The sequence below is a fragment of the Ailuropoda melanoleuca genome, chromosome 5 (assembly GCF_002007445.2).
Source record: "Ailuropoda melanoleuca isolate Jingjing chromosome 5, ASM200744v2, whole genome shotgun sequence".
Lineage (NCBI taxonomy): Eukaryota > Metazoa > Chordata > Mammalia > Carnivora > Ursidae > Ailuropoda > Ailuropoda melanoleuca.
The window spans coordinates 1,351,165-1,371,708 of record NC_048222.1 but is presented as its reverse complement, the minus strand read 5'-3'; the positions used below and the strand labels follow the sequence as shown (position 1 = coordinate 1,371,708).

Below are 20,544 nucleotides of genomic sequence, written 5' to 3'. Positions count from 1 at the left end.
CCTCCCCGCGGCTTGTCACTGTGGGGACAGTGGGGCACGCGGTGCGGCGACAGGGGAGGAACGGTCACTCGCAGGGTTGCAGGGAAGTGGGGACCGCACGAGACTCGCGGGAGGCTCGGTGCCCTCTTCCCCTGCACTGGGACGTCCTGACTACAAGAAATCTCCAATTTCTGGTCTCCGCACTGAGTGGGTGTGCGTGAGAGGGTCTGTGGTGTGTTGTAACCACCTGATCTATGGACCTTGGAGCTAGGGAAACAGAGGCCCGGGTCGCTTTCTAGTTATGTCCGTGGACCCGCTCTTGTCAGCGAAGCCTGGTTCTTCCGGACAAAGAATCCTGCCAAGCTGTTTTTAAAGCTTCCTTTCTTAGCTAACACCCTTTGCCTGCGCCTTCCTACTTGTCCCTCTCTGAGACTGTCTCTTCTTTCTCCCACCTTCCAAGGATGCTCCCAGAGCATCCTTGAAAAACTCTCTCTTCCACAAAAGTATCTGAAGCCTCCTCTCAGTTCGTGCAGGGAGTTTCCTTTTTCCCTCCAGGCACTTGGCCTTACAGCTGTCACAGCCCAAGGTGCTGTCACCTTGCTGGAAACTTTGTTCACACCTGAGCTCATGGCTACCTGCTGCCTACTTAATCAAAACCAGACTTCTCTCCTTCCAGCTTCATGGTTATACGTCATATTCGTATGTATGATTTGGACTGCTCTAAAGCTAAAAAGAAAAAAGAAGTCTTGAACATACAAGGCACTCTCTACTGGAGAGGTAAATTTTTAAATGGATTTTTACAAAGACAGGTTATCAATACTCCAAACTTCTTAAGGAACGAGAAATCATTGCTGTCCAAGGGCAGAGCAAACACTAGTTTCCTAAGATGAGCCTGGCCACCAACATTCCGAATCCAGAAATGCGACGTTTATTGCATAAACTCCAGCCTCAGGAAATTCTGAGCTGTTCTTTCCTTCTCAATTTTCCCTCTGAAATCTATGGGCGACTGCTCTACTCTTTCATTTTCTCTGCTACAGGAGCCTGCAGAATTTGTGTTGACCTTCTAAGACAAAGCCATGGGGTCATGAGTTCCCCAGGATGGTTTCATTCCGAATAACCTCCCAGGGGCATTAACAAATAAATAAGTAAATAAATAAATACCTCATTCCAAAAGAGACCACTGGCCTCTGGTCCTGGAAGCCAGTAACTTTCAGTCCTAAGTGAGTGTTCCTCCAGGAAAACCTAGAAGAGAAGGTTTGGAAGTGTGGTGAGGTCCAGCTGTGGTGCGGGTTGTGGTGCTGTGAGTGGCCCTCTACAAGACCATTCAAAAGCTCAGGGCAGAGGTATCTTATTCCAGCAAAACTACCCTGAGGCCTGGAGCGTTGCTTATGCTCTGTGGACATTGTATTCAGCTGGAGTCCAGGGCGTAAGCCACAAATCTCTCATTTCTATCACTCACTCCTCACTGCCTCATCAGTACCTTCAAAACTGTCTTTCCATTTCTATTCAGAAACTTAAAGATCGTATGTCGAAGGCCCATGTGGCAGTCACAGTTTGGCCCCAGCTGTTAGAGGAGCCACAGATGACATTTCCATCACCAGAGGGACCAAGCTGTTCTCGCTCCCTTGAGGTTCTGAATACGGTTTATGAGTAGTGACACACAAATTAAATTTTGAACAATTATTTTTAAAGGCCTTTAAATCATAAAGATATTTTAAATCTCAGCATTGAATGAGCCTGTTAACCTTAAAAACTAAAACTGCCAATTTAATTACCAGCAAAAGATGGGTTTATTTGGGAATAAAAGAGAATCGCAATCTGGAACAAACAGGCTACGGTAAAACCATAGGCAAACCCAGAGCACAGAGGAGAAATACGCTCTTATAAGGAGAAAAGGGGTAAGTTGGGAAGACAGTTACAAACTAAAATCCATTGGAATAAGCTGAGAGTTCAAGTATGGTGACTTCTCATTGCTGAGCTGAGGTTGGGGGGGCAGGGTTTGATGAAGAGAGCATCTCTTCCTGTGGCTGGAAGAGTAGAATAGTATCCATTTGCAAGGTGAAGTCCATGCAAGGTTAAGTCAGTCCCCCTCTTCCTGTTGCGTCTGCAGTTGGAATGGTAGGGCAGAAGGTGGTGTTGGGTGGACTGGGAGACCCTAGGCCCTGAGGCCTCTCCCCAGCCCAGCCCCAGGATGTCCCTAGGAGGCTCCTGGTTCTTGCCACAAGAAAGAATTCAAGGACAGATCAGACACAACAGTTGAGAGGAGCAAGTAGAACGTTTATTAAGGTGAGAGTACACTTGAGACATTGTGAAAGCAAGTGAGCTCAAGGGAGAGTTGCCCATTCAGGGTTTGGGTTGCTATCTTTTACTGACAATTGTTAATGAGGGGATGGAATATTTATTACGTGGGGAGGGGAATTTTTTGGTTTCATGACTTTTCACCCTTACTTGGTCAGGGTTTCCACCTGCCTTCTTTGTCTTGGGCCTGTCTGGTGCAGTTTGGCTTCTTGTGGTTTTGTTTTGGAGTGCTACCAGGACCAGCCTCTAACATCCTGTTTTTGGCCCCAGGCATCCTGTTAGAACCTAACTAACTGCTTACTCTAGCAGGATGGGGTTAGTTACCTCAATCAATCCAATTGTGGAGTCTTTAACTTCCCTGGCTATATCTCTGGTCTGCTAGATTTTGACTGTTTCAGTTGATTTGCATATTGTATTGGGCTTGAGAAACAAATATCACATGCCTTCTAGAGCCTCTGCTGATTTTGAATTCCCTTCACAATACATACATCTGGTATTCTAAATAATCAAGGAGGGAGGGACAGAAAAAAAGATTCAGAACAAAGGAAGAAGAAAGAAGAATACATTGTTTTTATTAATCTGGAGAACATACAACAATTAGAAAGTGTAGGAGAGGAATAATTTTCCTTCTATTCTTCTAGATTCTTTTGGCTAGTCTATTAATTAGATTGACATAAAACATCTATAGGACAAAAACAAATTTAATTTCTTACCTACGGGAGCCCCAAAGATAAGAGACTGAAGGGAAAGTTGGTTTATATGCCATCCTGAGCTAAGGAATGGGATGGGGGTCTGGGGTTTCAAAGAGAAGGAAGACAATTCACAGGAAGATGGGAAGAACAAATGTTTGGTAAGCAAATGTTTGTCATGCCAGGCAAGTCGATGGGACACAGGGAGGACTTTGAACAAACAGGCCCTGCTAGCTCCCCTCAGCTTACCACACCTGGCCCATACTCCTTGTAGTTATCTCTGCTAATAGCTCTCTTCCTGGACCAGGCCCTCTATCTAAATTCTTTCAGGCAGTTGGGTCCCAATGCCAAAGTGGCACAGCCTGGGTGGCATATTCTGCCCCCCTTCAAAAGCATGTAAACTAAGGAAAGCATAAAAGGTTTTAAAATGTTCCACCTGACCACAGTACTGCAATTAAATACATATATCCCCAGTTCTATAAATAGGTAAACTAAGATAAGAGTCAGAACTGACCTGATCAAACATGTCTTCAACTCCACTAACACTCTCCTGATTAGCTTACAGTTAAACAGCTTATCTAAAATTTCATATATGTCAGAAAAAAATTGTCAAAGACTTAAAAATGGACAACAGAAATTATTGGCTCCTTGCCTTAGTGAAGTGCTGGGCATTGTCTAGCAGACCCTCTGGGAATTACCTGATTTTATAGGAATGTGCGCATTTAACTGACTTTCTATCCACTAGTCTATTCTAGAACTCTATGATGGTAGAAGTTAACTTACAGAAAGTGACAATAATGCAAGTGATTCTTGTTTATATCAGCGCAAAGGATTTTGCTCAGTTAAGATACAATTTTGCCCAGTAGAAGAGATAACCCCAAACATAAAGTTTTATTGCCCTATAGGATATTAATCAGTTTTGCATCTTTTAGCAAATTTATTTCAGCCGTTCTGATTGCTTGTCGTCTGTTCTTCGTATCTCCTTTGAAGCATTTCTATCACTTTATGCATTAATTAGTGAGATATATGAAATCTTCGACATTGTGTTCATTTTAAATTTGTTTAAAAGTCAAGTTATCAGCTTTTCGCCTGATGACGCCAGTGTGTTTTGAGGGATTAAAGAGAGAAGGAAAAAGAAGTCCTGACTGGGATGTCAACGGCATCTTGACGGAGCCATGACCCACGGTGGGCGGGCGATTGTTAAGTTGCTGAAAATACTAGTGTACGGGGTATTTCAGGCCCCCCACTAACAAAACTTGTTGAGATAAAGTACTGTGAGGTACGTGGCGGGACAGTCTGAAAACATCGGGGGAGAGCCGCAGATCAAACCTGCATCCCCAGCCCCTACGCCCAAGGCCAGTCCTGCAAATCTCGGCCAGCAGGGTTGGGGGGCAGCCGGAGAAAGACCTCCGGAGGGGTGTCGGACTTCAGAGCTGCGTTCGTTCCCTCGCCAACTCAGTTTCCCCGCAGAACTCGTCGGGTCCCAGCTTTGGGTTTTGCAGGTCGTGCCGAACACCTGCTCGCTCCTGCCCCTGCTAGAAATAGCTCCCCGCTCCCTTCCTGGATGGAGGGTGTTTGATCATTGACAGTTGTTACTTCGCACACGCCTCACGTGTCATGTCAGGATGGCCGAGTGGTCTAAGGCGCCAGACTCAAGCACCTGCTTCCCGCACTGGGGCTTCTGGTCTCCGCATGGAGGCGTGGGTTCGAATCCCACTTCTGACACGGCTCATTTTTGTTCTTGCCATACTCATCAAACATTTTCACCTTTAGGTCCTAGGTCTCACTCTTCCCCCTCGAGACTCCTCCAGCTCTCCCCGCCCGCGCAGCCCCATCTCGATTTCCCCGCACGAGGGCAGCACCCTCCGTTACTTCGTCCTTCCCCTCCCCGCACCAGACCCCTCCACAGGCAACATCACCGCGCCTGCAGCACATCCGAAGGGATCTCTCGCACCCCAGCCACGCAGCTGACCAACGAAAATTCTCCATTAGAGAACCTGCGTGTTTCCACAGCCTGTTGGGCGCATTTAAACATCGCAGAGCCACCGGTGACCCCTCTTCCTGGAGAGAAGGTGGCAGCGATTTCCATCAGAAGGTCATGCCTTGCTCTGCCAACCTGGTGACTTTAACGAAGTCTGGGAACTCGTCTTAAAAACAAACAAAACAAAACAAAACAAAACAAAAGATACGAGGTAACCAGAAAGACCTCCCTTTCCTGGGAGACACGTGCAGCCAGATTCTGTGGTCAGGAGGAGGATGCTACATTGTCTGCCTTGCCATGGGGAAAGTACAGGCCAGTCTCCTGCCTGGCCATGAGAACGAGAAAGACCAGGCTTTTGTGATTGGTAGCTCAGCTGATGAGGCTCCCACGCGTCTGTCCTAGGCTTTTCCACTGAGGAAACTGTTGCGGGACAGAGATCTGGTTCCAACTTAGGTTGGCTGCTGGCTGCTGTAAAATCAGTACTCAGAGACCAGTGAGGATGGGAAAGGGAAGCCAGCAACCTGGGAAGATGGTGGACTAATGTCTCAGAGACCATCTTCCCTGTCCAGTTGATGCTGGAGGGCTGTAAAGGGAAGGCGGGGAAAAGGAGGGGGGCTACATGCGGGAGAAGCAGGTGTCCAGGCTGTTACTTATATGTGGACATGACCGTGAACAGACTTGCTGGGCTCTGTGACAGCTGTTTTCAAGTGCAGCACCCTCCGTTACTTCGTCCGTCCCCTTATCTTCTGGGAGAGCCTGGTCCTTCACTCCTCAAGGCCACGGGTCTGCCAATCCCAAGGAAAGTAGGTTATTTCTGCTACAGATCAAGGAACTTAGGTCAGCAAGCAAGGAGCACATAAGCCTGAAGCAAGTTAACCCTTAAGCACTCCAACCAGGAGTGCTGTTACAAAATTACTGGGAAATTCACTGCTTTTCCCCACAGAGAGAAACTGAAAGAAACAAAACAGAATCAATAATACAACTGCTAGAATCGATTTACAGCCTTTGTGTTTTTATATTACTGAGAAAGATACACCATGGGTGTAAATACACACATTTTCTGGTTTCCCCTTTTGCATTTAAAAGTAATATCAACATACCTTATGTTGTCATTGTCCAGGATTAGTACAAAATGACACTTTGGGGAAGGGTGCAAATACTCAGATCACTGCTTGCACATTTCCATCAAGCTGCAGAACAGCTTCCTGGCTTGAGGGAACGAGAAGCCCGTGCTCCTTGTCTTGAGCCGGTGTTCGGTACTTTACAAAGCAAAGCAAACGTTGCCAAAGGATTTTTATTTTATTCTATTTTTTAAGGTTTCCTATCTAGCCCCAAATATACTGTGGATGCTTTGAAACACAGAAAGCAAAGTCAGTAACAGAAAAATAAACAGTCCCAATTCAGAACAATGAAAAAGATACAAACGGAGAATACAGAGAAAAATAATTTAGAATTTCATCATTTCAGAGGAAAGGTAGAGCAGGAAAGAGTGGTAGGTGGTTATACATTTGTAGAAGTGAGAAGGAGAGTGTAAGACATGGAATTTAATAATCTTGGGGAGGGGGAGGGAGGTTTTGAATTCAAAGAAGTAAATTAATCATGCTTGGCTGTCCATGACTCACTTTTGTTATTAGTCCATAAAGGTCACTCTCAGTTATACTCTGATGCATTGTTTTTCCATGTCATGCCTGGTATCCACCCTTTCTTCTCCCCCAACATATAGATCTATAAAGTGTTTAATGTTGTTCTTTAAAAAAGAAGCTATTCTCCTGCACAGAATAAAAAGACAACCAACAGAATGGGAGAAAATTTTGAAACCACGTGTTGAATAAGGGGTTAGTAGTCAAAATTTGTAAAAGATTCATACACCTTAATTACAAAATAACAATCAATCTGATTTTTGAATGGGCAGAGGAGCTAAATAGACGTTTTGTCCAAAGACTTTCAAACGCACAGCAGGTACATGAAAAGGTGCTCAACATCACTGTCAGGGGCACAAATCAAACCCACAACGAAATACCACCTCCCACCTGTTAGAATAGCTACCATCAAGAAGACCAGAGATCACAAGTGTTTGGGAGGACGTGGAGAAAGGGGAACCCTCTTACACTGTTGGTCAGACTGTAAACTGTGCAGTCACTCTGGAAACAGTGTGGAGGTTCCTCAAAAAAATTAAAAATAGAACTATCATATGACACAGAAATCCCACTTCTGTGTATTTATTCAAAGGAAATAAAAATAGAGTATTGAAGAGACATATGCACTCCCATGTTTATTGCAGTATTACTCACAATAGCCAAGATATTGAAGCAAACTTTATCTGTCAATGCATGAATGGATAAAGATGTAAGATATATAATAATATATATAATATATATAATAAAGATGTAAGATATAATATATTTTATATGTATATTTATATATAAAATATCAAATTATATATCACTATATATACTCTTCAATTATATATATATAGAATGTAGATATATCTATCTCTGTATATTATCTATATAATAGTATTTAGCCATGAGAAAAGAGGACATTCTGCCATTTGAATCAACACGGGTGGACCCTGAGAATATTATGCTAAGTGAGATAAGTCAGAGAGTGAAAGACAAGTACTACGTAACATCTCTTATAGGTGGAATTTTTTAAAAATTGTGAAAGCAGAGAGTAAAATGGTGGACACCGGGAGATGGAAGAAGGGGAATGGGAGAGAGATTGTTCTATGGTACATATTTGCAACTAGTAGATAAACACTTCCTGGAAATCTAATACACGGTACAGTGATTATGGACAGCAAAATTGTGCTATAAACATTGAACTTGTCAAGAGACTAGATCTTAACTGTTCTCAGCTCTAGAAGAAATGGTAATTATGTGACCAGACAGAACTATGTTGTACATACAACATTACGTGTCAAGTATATCTCAATTTTGAAAAAAGAAGAAAAATGCTATGAAGACTATACTAGACAAGGCAGTCATGGAGCTGAGCTGGAATGTCGCTGGGATACATCCCCAGGAGAGGCACTGCTGACTAGTAATCCGAAAGCTATACAGTACAGGAAGGCAAACTCGTTTAAAAGCAAACATGCAAAAATCTAAGATCTTAGTTTTAAGACCAAGTTATGTAGAACTTCATAAGATGCATTTTTTAACTTCAAAAAATCAAAGAAAAGACATCTAAATCACATAATTCTGAGATAAAATCTCGAAGGGAGCTGTTGGTTTAGTTTATTTTAACAGCACGGCCATTTCTCTGCTATTGCTCACCTAAACATTTTCAACGGTGCGGTCACTGGGAGGGGCTTTCCCTCGCAGTTTAGAAGGGGTAAAGGGAGCTTTTGGACAGAACTTCGTAACAGCTTCTTTTCCGCATGCGGGAAAACAGTGAAGACTTCAGTAGTTCTCTACAGCACAGAACCAGGACCCAACGTGTGGTTCCTTTTGCTGGGAAGAGAGGAGCTCTGACGGCGCTGGGGGCTGCGGCCATATGTCCCTGAAAAATCCGAGTAGTCTCTAGTTGGGGACTTGCCCCCTCGTCCAGAGTCGGGGTGTTCAGGAGGAACAAAACTGGAAGTGTCAGAAGTGGGATTCGAACCCACGCCTCCATGCGGAGACCAGAAGCCCCAGCGCGGGAAGCAGATGCTTGAGTCTGGCGCCTTAGACCACTCGGCCATCCTGACACCGCGGCAGGAGCCCCCTAAAGCTTCCTGCTTAGGCTTCTGCCCTCGCGCTGGGCGCCCCGGAGTCGCGGAGACCGACTCTCGCTGGGGTTGGCGGACCAGGCGGGAGTTCCCAACTCTGATGCAGAAACGCAGAGACAGCGGAGCACCGCGTCGCTGCGGACCCGAGCCGTTCCTACAGGCCCGGGGATCCGGGTGCTCGCAGCGACCCCACCTGGCACCTGGACCGCAGGCCGTCACCGTGATCTTTGCGACTCGGACCCGCGCCCTGCAGGCCCCGCGGCAGGCTGCTGCAGGGTCGGCAGAGACTCAGCGAGCAAACACCTTCCCCCTGCCCTGGACGGAGGGGGTCGTCGTCCAGAGACCCGCTCCGTGCATTCCGAAGCACTCCTCCTGTTCTCGACCGACCCAGCCTGAGATGCCGCCGCCCGCATCACCGCACACGGTTCGGAACCAGCTCGCTCTCCTGCCCCGCGGGGTCGCTCGGGCGCTGCGGAGTGAGCCTGTCCCCCCTTCCTTAGAGCCCTCGGAGGCTTTTCCGCCAGATCACCCGTCGGGGGCGGGGGGGGGGGCAGCAGCTCTTCTGAAACAGGTTTGCCTTTTATGGCTGAAAAAATATGTTTCAGTGACTGTGGAAATGGAGTAGCCAAAAAAAGAGAAAGAAAAAGAAATAACCTTGTTGCAACTAGTATTCTCGGATTAAACTGTGAAGGAGAAAAGCAATGTAACATCCCAGTAAATAAGTGTCAGCAGGTTTCTATTAGACTGCCAGGGTCTAAATCTATAGGACACTTAAATTTGTAGACATCACTTTTAAATCTAATTTAAAATTAATTTTAATTTCTTCATCTGTGACTCTAAAATTGAGTGGGAAATATTTCTTGAATATTAAGTTATTATTTGTAGATGTTACTTTTTTTTTTTTAAGATTTTATTTATTCATTTGACAGAGATAGAGACAGCCAGAGAGAGAGGCAACACAAGCAGGGGGAGTGGGAGAGAAAGAACCAGGCTCATAGCGGAGGAGCCTGATGTGGGGCTCGATCCCACAATGCCGGGATCACGCCCTGAGCTGAAGGCAGACGCCCAACCGCTGTGCCATCCAGGCGCCCCTGTAGATGTTACTTTAATGTGACTATATTTCAGCAGTGCAATTACAAACAGTATGCAAAATTAAGTGTATATTTTGGTATATGCATATGTTGAATTTTCACATAAGGCCTCCTATACCTGTTTGAAGTTTATGTATCTATTTTCTATGAAGTGAAAACTTCTGAATATAGGTTTAAAATATCTGGGATACTTGAAAATGAATGTTATTAAAATGTAATGTGAATATGGAATTGCCGCTGAAAATATGCCATAATCCACTTGTCTTTGATAGATTTGTTCCTGCACAGCACAGCCGATATTTCATGAACTTCTGGGTAGAATATTTCCTAACACCTCTTTATTATTAATTTATTTTCTCGAGTTTTTCTTACAAGTTCAGGGGAAATTGGATAAGTGAAATCTGAGGCAGTAGGGGCTTCTGAATTCAGCCATAAAAAGCCTGTGACAGATTGCATTGTCCAAAGATGGTCTTGGCAACATAGTTCGTCCCATGTGCTCTTCCTTTAGAATGATTTTGACACATTTCCCTCCAGAGGTAGGGGTCTGTGTTCCCTCTCATTGAATCTGGATAGATCTGCTGTGTGCTGGCATCGATGCTGTGGGACTCCCCAGGTGAGCTCACCAGAGCTTCCAACAGCTTTCCCTCAGAACGTTGGTCCTCAGAACCAAGGCACCATGCTGCAAGAAAGCCCACAGGGAGGGACCCTGTAGAGAGGAACTGAGGTCTCCGGCCCACAGCCAGCAGCAACTGCCAGACATGTGAGTAGGTGACTTCCTGCCCCAGCCTTCTAGTCTTCCAGTCGGGTCTCCAGAAATCAGGAGCAGAGACAAGCTGTGCTCTGCTGTGCTCTGCCCAAATTCCTGACCAAGTCTGTGAGAGAAGACATGATCATTGTTGTGTAAGTTAAGCCATTAAGTTGTAATATGATTTTTTATGGAGTTGGCACGTAGGAATCAATCTTGGTCCAATCAGGAGAGAGAAACCACGCAGTAATTTCCCAGGAAAAATTGTTTGCTTGCTTGCTTATTTTTACATTATTTTTCCAGTTTTATTGAGATATAACTGACATACAACACTCTGTAAGTTGAAGGTGATGATTTGATATATGCATATATTGCAAAGTGATGGCCACAATAACGAGTTCACATCCGCACCTCACACTGTGACAATTTTTCCCTTGTGATGAAAACTTTTAAGATCTCCTCTCTCAGCAATTTTCAAATGTACAATTGAGTATTGCTAACTATAGTGACATGTTTTACGTTATATCCCCAGAACATATTTATCTGGTAATGCACCAGGAAAGTTTTATTTATTTATTTTTAAAGATTTTATTTATTTGACAGAGAGAGAGAGACAGCCAGCGAGAGAGGGAACACAAGCAGGGGGAGTGGGAGAGGAAGAAGCAGGCTCCCAGCGGAGGAGCCTGATGTGGGGCTCGCGAGAGAGGGAACACAAGCAGGGGGAGTGGGAGAGGAAGAAGCAGGCTCCCAGCGGAGGAGCCTGATGTGGGGCTCGATCCCATAACACCGGGATCACGCCCTGAGCTGAAGGCAGACGCTCAACCACTGTGCCACCCAGGCGCCCCCGGGAAAGTTTTAATATAGAGAATTATTAACTACCGGGAGATTGGAGGACTGAGGATTTGGCTAGGAAAAAATAAAGAGAATTCTAAGGACTATAAGGATAGCAGATGTAAGGAGCAGTCACCACCCCAAGGGCTGATACAGCACCTTAGGAAGTGAGGACAGAGATAACCGCAGAAGGAAGAGCCCTCCACCCCTCACCCCACCCCTAGCAAAGACCCAGACCTTGCTGTAAAGGGCACAGCCTGGCTCACTGAAGAGCAGAGACATTGCCCTGTTGTGCTAGCAGAACTGGCTTGAAATTGCCCTCTGGAACTTGTGGGAAATCCATCTTCTAGCTTTTCTTGGAAAGCTATTCTTGGAGAGGTCTCTCCCTGAGGACACTCAAGGGGGACGCCAGGGGAAGGGGGGGCTGGTGCTTGCTGCTGGAGCCCGATGGGGGTGGGGAAGCCATGCCTGGTGTAGGAACGAGGCCCTGGGCAAGCAGCAGACCATGTAACAGGTGGGAACTAGGAAGCAAAACCCACTTCCTCCTGCAATGACTCTCCACCATCCTCTGTGGACAAAGCTTCATTGCCAGTTGGCAAAAGAAAGGATTCATATCCATTTCTAGAAAGCAGGCATAAAGAATGAATTTGGGACTGAGAGGCAATAAATTCATAATGGGTACAAGCTAATGCAGAATTTGTTACCCGAAAATGATAACAAATCCCAAAGCTTGTGCCCTTAAGGCTGGGCAGCAGGCAGAAACCAGAAAGACCTTGAGGAGAAGGATACTGAAAAGTCTTGAAGACAGTTTCTTCCTACCACCTGTGCTGTGCTGGGTCCCAGAGTCAGAGATGTTCAAAGGAGAGTGAGGAAAAATGCTATTAGAAGCTGGAGAAGGGGGGCGCCTGGGTGGCTCAGTCGTTAGGCGTCTGCCTTCGGCTCAGGGCGTGAGCCCAGCGGTCTGGGATCAAGCCCCACATCAGGCTCCTCCACTGGGAGCCTGCTTCTTCCTCTCCCACTCCCCCTGCTTGTGTCCCCTCTCTTGCTGGCTGTCTCTCTCTCTGTCAAATAAATAAATAAAATCTTTAAAAAAAAAAAAAAAGCTGGAGAAGGGGCACCTGGCTGGCTCAGTCGGAAGAGCAGGCTCTTGGTCTTGAGGTTGTGAGTTGGAGCCCCATTTAGGGCATAGAGATCAATCAAAAATAAAATCTAAAAAAAAAAATGCTGCAGGAAATGAGGGCACTGCCACTAATGTCTAATGGCAGGAAGTTGAGCAACACTGTTTCTGTACTAATGTGAAAAGTAGAAAATGGACCTAATGGGTTTGGGGATTCAGCCAAGGACATGACCAGTTAAAGCTTTGAAAGTGTCACCTGGCCTTTCCCAGATGTATACAGTAACATGAGCCGTGAGAGAGACACGCTGAAGAAGGAATTGTTCATAATAAAGGAACCAGGGCTTGCTGGATACCCAGCAAGAAAACTGTCCCTTGTTGCCAGTCTCTCCAGATGACAGACCATATTATAATTAAGAAAGGCTTCTGGGAAAACATCAGGAAAACATGGTCTAAAGATGAAGCCATGGGGTGTGACTGTAAAACCTTTGGTCAGATCCCAGAAGGATGTCAGGTGACACCGTGGCGGACTTGGGAGTCAGAAATTACATATATATGTCAAACCCATGTAGTAATTGTGTTAAGCCCTTGATTTGGGGGGTAATTTGTTACACAGCCATAGTAACTAAGGCAACAATAATGGCAAATATCATCATATTATAATTAAAGGAACAACAAGAGAAAAAGAGAAAGAAAAGAAATTCAAATAATGGCACTCGAGTTTCAAACCAGACTTTGAGAGGTTGTATTCACCCGTATTTGACAGTCTATATTGTATCCTGTTCCAGGGTCAGCAAACCACCCCGCCGGCCACATCCCACCCCCTGCCCATTTTTGCATGGCCTGTGACCTCAAACATTACATTTTAAGATGGGTGAAAATACCAAAAGAGTATTTCAGGACCTGTGAAAATTACATGAGATTCCAGTGTCGGTGTCATAAATAGAGCTGTGGGAACACAGCCGCGTTTCTTCGCTTATCTATTTTCTATGACTATTTCTGAGCCGCACTGGAGGGGAACTTAGTTGTCACAGAGACCGCATGCCCGCAAAGCGTAAAATATTTACCTCCTGGCCTTTACAGGACGAGTTTGCCAACTCTTGCTCGAACCTGTGGTTCTGTGTTTTTTATTCTGAGCCCACTGATAGCTTTGTCTTCTTTGTTGTTCTCCCGGAGGAAGGTTAGAGCTTCTGTTTCTTTTCAGATGTTTGTTGCTCGTGTCCTATCAGTGGAGTGAACCAACTCCAGCTTCTTGGGCTAACAGTTTCTCTCTACTCTAGATTAGAGAAGCATCTCCCCGGGTGGGTGGGGTGAGAGATTTGTGGAAGGCAGAGATCTGGCCACATTTCTTCCATCTGCTGCCAACCGCAGCCACACTAGGTATTAGTTGTTAGGAGAGATCTTATGGATTCCGCTTGAGTCCAGTTGACCAAAAATCTGCCTCCAAAAGGAACAATTACAGAATCAGGGTCTTCGCTTTGTGTACAAACTCAGTCCAATGGGAAGGATGGAGAAGTCTGGGCAGAGCCGCTCACCGTCCGTAAACGTTCAGTACCGTCCGCGCTGTTTCCAGAGACGGAGCTTGTGCCGGAGGTAACTCAACTACTTTACCGAGCATCTGGTTCAGTTCTGCGGGTGACTTGTTGGTAGTGAAGTTCCTCAGTGAAGGTAGGAGTGCATTGAATTATATCCTGGAACAAGCTTGCCTCTCTGTGGACCAGTAACTGATGTTTCCTGACTGGCAACTTGGCTCGTCACTGGCGTTACAGGAGTCTTCCAACGCTCAAGGGCAAGGCAAGACTGTGCATTTTATTTTTTTATTTTTTTAAAAGATTTTATTTATTTATTTGACAGAGAGAGAGACAACGAGAGAGGGAACACAAGCAGGGGGTGTGGGAGAGGGAGAAGCAGGCTTCCGGCCTAGCAGGGAGCCCAAAGCAGGACTCGATCCCAGGACCCTGGGATCACGACCTGAGCCAAAGGCAGACACTTAACGACTGAGCCACCCAGGTGCCCCAAGACTGTGCATTTTAAAATGATAATTCATTCTTTTTTTTTTTTAAGATTTTATTTATTTATTCGACAGAGACAGAGACAGCCAGCGAGAGAGGGAACACAAGCAGGGAGTGGGAGGAGGAAGAAGCAGGCTCATAGCGGAAGAGCCTGATGTGGGGCTCAATCCCACAACACCGGGATCACGCCCTGAGCCGAAGGCAGACGCCTAACCGCTGTGCCACCCAGGAGCCCCCAAAATGATAATTCATTCTACTAGTATCAGAATGAGATTTCCAACACATTATTTGTATAGATCATCAAGTCTCCAAGAGAAACAGACTTGCTTACCCCTCCAGCAGGCCTAATGAAGCCAGGAAATATGCCTACCTTGCAGCCTCAGTTGGCTGTTTGGAATGAACTGAGCTATTGCCGGACACCAGAAGCCCCACATTTTCTCTAGGACCAGATGCCTCCCCAGCCTTATCTGACAGAAGGGCTGCCTTGCACATGCCAGTCTCACTGGGACGCATCTGCTGGAAAGAACCTATGCTTCATGCCTTCTTCCTCACTTCATGTCAGGTAGTGGCAAACATATCCGTACTCCTCCTTGCAGTGGCTGTACTCCCAATACAGGATGATAAAAATTATTTAGCAGTACATATTACTTATCCGCTGCTCAAGCTTCAACCTACACTATTATCCAAGGTTTATAGAAGATGGAAGTTCAGGACTTAACCAACCCTACACTAACCCTATGGCTACAGTTACAACAGCAGGTGTGATCATTCTCCATTTGCCCATCCAGACCCATTCTCTGCCCTGCTTTTCTGCCCTGGAAGGTGCATCAGTTGGGCTCTCTTGCCCCTAGCTAGCTCCTGTCTGGACTCAGCCAATGGAAGGGACTGGCAGATGGGAGATGGCAAGAAGAGGAGAAAGGTAGGTGCCTGATGTCCCCTCTTGAACGTAACCCGAAGTTTGGAGATCAATCCAATGGGTGTTCTGAAAACTCCTGCTAAAACAAATTCCAATTGGGCAAAGATTTCTTACATTAGAAGGAGGTGGAAATTAGTAACAACAGTAGGGAAAAGTTCATTGTCTAGGTCAGCATCACAGAGTCAAAGGGCCAGGTCCTTCATAGACTGACTTCTGAATCATTTGGCTTCTCAAATCACATTTATCGTAGGTAAGGCTGAACCAAATACAAAGAAATATTACCCTAGTATCATCTTATAATTCACGCTATTCTGTACGGATATACAGCACCTTAGTGTGGCGTTTGTAAGTGGGAAGCCGGACCCAAATTCAGAGTCAAAACCAGAGACTCAGGCCTGGGAGAGGAGTGGCTCAGGGCATCTTTGGGACTATTGCCCACAGATTTGGTGGCTTGGTGGGAGCAGGTGCCTTATCCTCTCCTTCTTCCTGTCCTTCCTGTCTCCCTTCCGGCTATATTCTCTTCTTCATTTCTGGTGTTCTTACCACCCCTTCCCTCTTTTTAAAGAGCATTCTTTCATTCTAATGAAGAGGCCATGCTCATTTTATCAGCACCCGACAGTCAGGCCTATCTTCCTGCCTCAGAGGTCTTATATGTGAGCTCCGTGCAAGGCTCTGCTGACTTCTGGAGACTGAAGTTGAGAGGAAGAGAGCTGGAACCCTTCCAGAACTGTGGGTCTTTGCAGGCTTTCCCAGAGCTGCAAAAGCACTTGCCATTTAACTGTATTTGTAGGTAAATATTCTGTCACAAATGCCCTACGTGGTAGAGATTTGACTGCATGCCAGGCAGTCTGTTAACTACGGAGAACTCAGTGAGCTAGACAAGCGTCTCCACAGTGTCCTGCCCTTAATGATGGCTCACCTGTTAGTAAATGCTTTATTGAATGAATGCATTTAAGGATCAGGAGCTTTTGTCTCTGCAGACAGGGGAAGAAAGAGAGCCCACTAAGATCACACTTAAGATCATTAAAACATAAAACACCAAAAAAAAAAAAAAAAATCCAAGTGATTCCTCTGAAGCTAACAGACCTGTATTTCACTGAGGTTATACATTTCTTTAGGTGCTAGAAACAGGAGGTGAACATGGTACCTAAATTTGGGATGAAATCTGAAAAACATTGCAAACCACAGGCCTGTTGGGCCTGCAGTCCCCTTCTCTGTTACCTGGGGGATGAGGAGGGGTGTCGGTAGGTAGGGTCCCTTATGCACAAGCAAGCTTAGGGTTTTGGAGAATTGGAAAAAACTGGCTCCTCTGGGATGCAGGAGGGATCTTTAATCCTTAAAGGATCTTTTATCCTTAGTGATCTTTAATCACTAAGAATAAGTGAAAAGGCTGACATCCCCTCCCCTGCCCTCACTCTCAACTTCATTGATATGACCATTCCTTGTTTTGCTTGGTTTTCCTAACATGGGTGTTTGAGACACTCCGGGTCACAAGGGCGTTGTCGTGCCTGTGTGTGACCGCGGTTGTTTTAGGGCTTGGGTCCCTCTGCAGAGCTGTCCGCCCGGCTCCGGCTGGATCGCAGCGCCTCTCCTCTGCAGCGCGCGGAGCGTGGTCCAGAATTGGGCAGACGCGCGGCGGGCTCCCCGCTTCCCACCCCGTGAATCCTATTTTTCTGAGTCGTTTTAGTGAGCGGCGTGTCCTCGGCAGCAGTCGAGGTGTTTGGGTTTGTATTTAGGACAGCTGCTGTTTCTGCAGAAGCCGGCGGCCAGCCGGGAAGGTGGCAAGGAAAGCCCCGCTTGCTGTTTTAGAGGCACCTGCGGCGGACTTGGGGCCGGAAGCCTGCGGTTTCCGGCGCGGTTTCCTTCCTCACCCCGGCCTCCCTACTGTGTGGGGTCGCGCGTCCGGGCCGAGTCCCCAGACAGCCTTTGTGATGTGAAAACTGTCACGGAGGAAATCGGAAAGGGGAGGGGGCGGAACATCCAATTTCCAGAGACTCACAGAAACAGAAAACGAAACATTTGCATGTATAATCAACTTTAGGGCAAGAAGTGAAAGAGCCCCTCGGTGAGGCTCCGTAGCTCAGGGGTTAGAGCACTGGTCTCGTAAACCAGGGGTCGTGAGTTCGAATCTCACTGGGGCCTCCAGCTTCTAAGCTTTTTCATCTCTCGTAGATGATTTCAAAAGGATGTTTCCTTGACACCAAAACCTGGAACTAGAAATGTATTTGCCAAATCTATACTCTATTCTCAGAAATCAGGTGTGGGAAACCTTGAAATGCCACCAGCACTATAATTAATGCCAATATCAGCCAGTAGATAAGCTAATTTGTATGGAGTTTCGGTCACAACCTGGAGTCCTGATTACCTATTGAAGGCCTAAAGGAGTTATATTATTATTGCTTTTATCATACTTCTTTAGTGGACTCTAAACCCCCCGGCAGACAAGAGTTGTATCTTGTTTGCTATTGGATCTCAGAGGCTTGCAAAGTATGGACCTAGTCTGTGCTCAGTAAAGGTTTGTTGGATGAAGCCCAGCTAAAGAAATGTAACCAGAGTGCAGTGAGTTTGCAAATACCGTAGGAGGGATAAAAATTATCTGAAGGTCAAGGAACCAAGGTCAGCTAATAAAGAAGAACAAAGAAAGCTACTCAGCCCTGGTACATTCTACCAGACACGAAGTGGCTAATCCTTCCCGCCTCATTCTGGTGTTTCGTAACTGGAATGAGCTGCCCCCACGCGAACACTGGCCCTCATCTAAGAATACTAAGCAGTATTGGTGATGTTTAACTGCTCCATCAAAAGTGGGAGGCCAGTGCATTTCTTTCCCAGGTCAGAAATGGCAGTTGCTCCAGAGTTGCTCTGGAAACAGGAAGCTGCAGGTTGCGGCTGGGCCTCGAAGGGGATGATGTTCTAAAGGCAAGAGTCTGGTGGAACAGAGGGAGAGGACACAAAGACGAGAGAAGGACGATGAGAAAAACCTCTTGCCAGGACAAGAGAAGGGCATAAAACACAGCTTCTGATTATGATGCTGAAACCCAGATTTGTCTTACTGGGCACAGAACTAGAGACGAGTGAAGCGAGCAGCACTTTTGGGGGCCCACGTGTCAGGTCTCAAAGCACGCCTCCAAAAAACAGACAATTGGTGGAACGAGTTGAGAAAAATCCAACTGAAAGACTGAATTTCTCTTTTTTTCCCATGAACTCATTTTGTGTCTACGAAGCAGCCTATTCATGGGCATTACGTTTTCAGTCCCCAAGATCACTGCTCCCCCTCTATTGTGATTATATAAACCAATGGCTTCCAGTATTTGTTGAGTGACTGTGTGTGTGTGTGTGTGTGTGTGTGTGTGTATCCAGAGTCAAGGCCCAGGAAACTGCATGATAGAACTTGTAACATCGTGCATTGTCTAAGTGTGAAGAAGTGTGAAAGATGATGAAACCTGCCAAAAACACACTTTGAAGAAATATACACTGGCCAAATTTGGAACTATTTGGAAATTAAGGGAAAAATCAATGTAAAACTTTATAACTCTTAGATTAAAATGCAAATCCATACAATGAGACCAGAGTGATGTGGACAACTTTCTTTTAAATGGAAAGAAATAAACAGGCTTTCCTTACCATGGAATATTCTGTAATAGATATAAAAAGATTGATGGAATTGGAAACTCACCATTGGAAAACCATAACAGGAATTAGTGACTCAGGCAAAACTAATCAATGCCTGCTAAAATTATTGGGAAATAATATACTTATTAACGACAAAAGGAAAAATAGTAAGATATAGTTGAAAAACTTGAGATACCACCTTAATCAGGTGACGAAAGTGAAGATCACCAGTAAGGAGACAATTTGACATCACGACAACGTGACAGGAAGTACTGAGAATAGCAGAGTATTATTTAGGATATAAATAATTGGAAATATTAGCCAAGTCCAAATAGACGTATCTTCCACAAAATAACTGTCCTGTACTCTTAAAAAAATAACAAAGTCATGAAAGATAAAGGAAGAGGGAGGAGTTGTTTCAAATTAAAAATGACTAAAATTGCATGACAACTAAGCATCACATATAATCCTTTTTTTTTCTTCAAAAGACATTACCAAATTGGGATAAATTTAAATAAGACTTGTAGGTAAGATAACAGCATTGTATCAGGTTTAATGCTCTGCTTTTATTATATAATTATGTTGTAGTTCGGTAAGAGAATTTCTTTTTTCCAAGAAATATACAGTGTTTGAAATATTTATAGGTAAAATAAAATGCAGCTTCCTCTCAGAGAGTTTCAGGTAGAAATAAAATAATTATGGTACATATGCATACACACATTCACAGATATCAAGATTGAGAAAAATAAAACAGATGTGATAAAGAGCCAACATTTGATGAATGTGGATGAAGAGTAGTTGGAAATCATTGTGCTGTATTTGCTAACTTTAATCTGTAATCTGAAATTATTTCAAAATAAGGCTTTCATTAAAATATATCTTGGAATAATCCTGAACTCTCTTTTCATGCTCAATTCATCAACATATCCCTTCTACGCCGTTTTCTCAATAGCTCCAAAATTTAACCACTTGCCACTGATGAGGAAACAGAAGGCAAGCTGAGGACCAAGCAGAAACTGACACCCGCACCCCCCCCCCCCCCCCCCCCCCGCCATGGGATGTAAGTGACATTCCTCAGTCACTCCAGGCGCCCTAAAGGGCAAAGAAATAGTTAACCTATAGATACCACAATCCTGCAAAACTTAAGTCTCCCTCAGTTTACAAATGTCTTAGCAGTTTACAAGAGGAAGCATTTGTACCAATAACCTAGCTTCCGGAAGGGAATGTAGATACAATTGAGTGTCCTTATAATCCGCAGCCTCCAGGAAGTTCCCAACCATCTCAATGCTAATGTCTTACTAGGGGGTAAACAACCTTAACTTGACAAGGGCAAGGTCTCAGGTATCTTGTGAGTCTTCTTTAACATATGAAAGTACTTTTTCAACCTCCCTTTTTTTCCTCACCTCCCCCAACCCCATGGTATATAACAGCCACCTCTCACAACCCAGGGCAGCAGCTCTTTCTGCCCACGGGTCCTGTCCCTGTGCTTTAATAAGCCACCAATTTTGCACCAAAGACGCTTCGGGAATTCTTTCTTTTTCTTTTCCGGACTCCACCCCACCGAACCTCA

At 45.2% G+C, this 20,544-nt stretch overlaps 3 non-coding genes across 3 annotated transcripts; 2 read left to right on the top strand and 1 right to left on the bottom strand.

The window, feature by feature from the left end:
• Positions 1-4,585: 4,585 nt before the first annotated feature.
• On the top strand, positions 4,586-4,691 carry TRNAL-CAA. Its single transcript has 2 exons — positions 4,586-4,623; positions 4,646-4,691. It is a non-coding gene; the product is annotated as a tRNA-Leu (tRNA).
• Positions 4,692-8,529: 3,838 nt separating this feature from the next.
• TRNAL-CAA lies at positions 8,530-8,635 on the bottom strand. The gene is made up of 2 exons: positions 8,598-8,635; positions 8,530-8,575 (listed from the first exon to the last, which is right to left on the bottom strand). It is a non-coding gene; the product is annotated as a tRNA-Leu (tRNA).
• An 8,799-nt stretch (positions 8,636-17,434) lies between these two features.
• Positions 17,435-17,507, top strand: TRNAT-CGU. Its single transcript has one exon. It is a non-coding gene; the product is annotated as a tRNA-Thr (tRNA).
• The last annotated feature ends 3,037 nt before the right edge of the window (positions 17,508-20,544 follow it).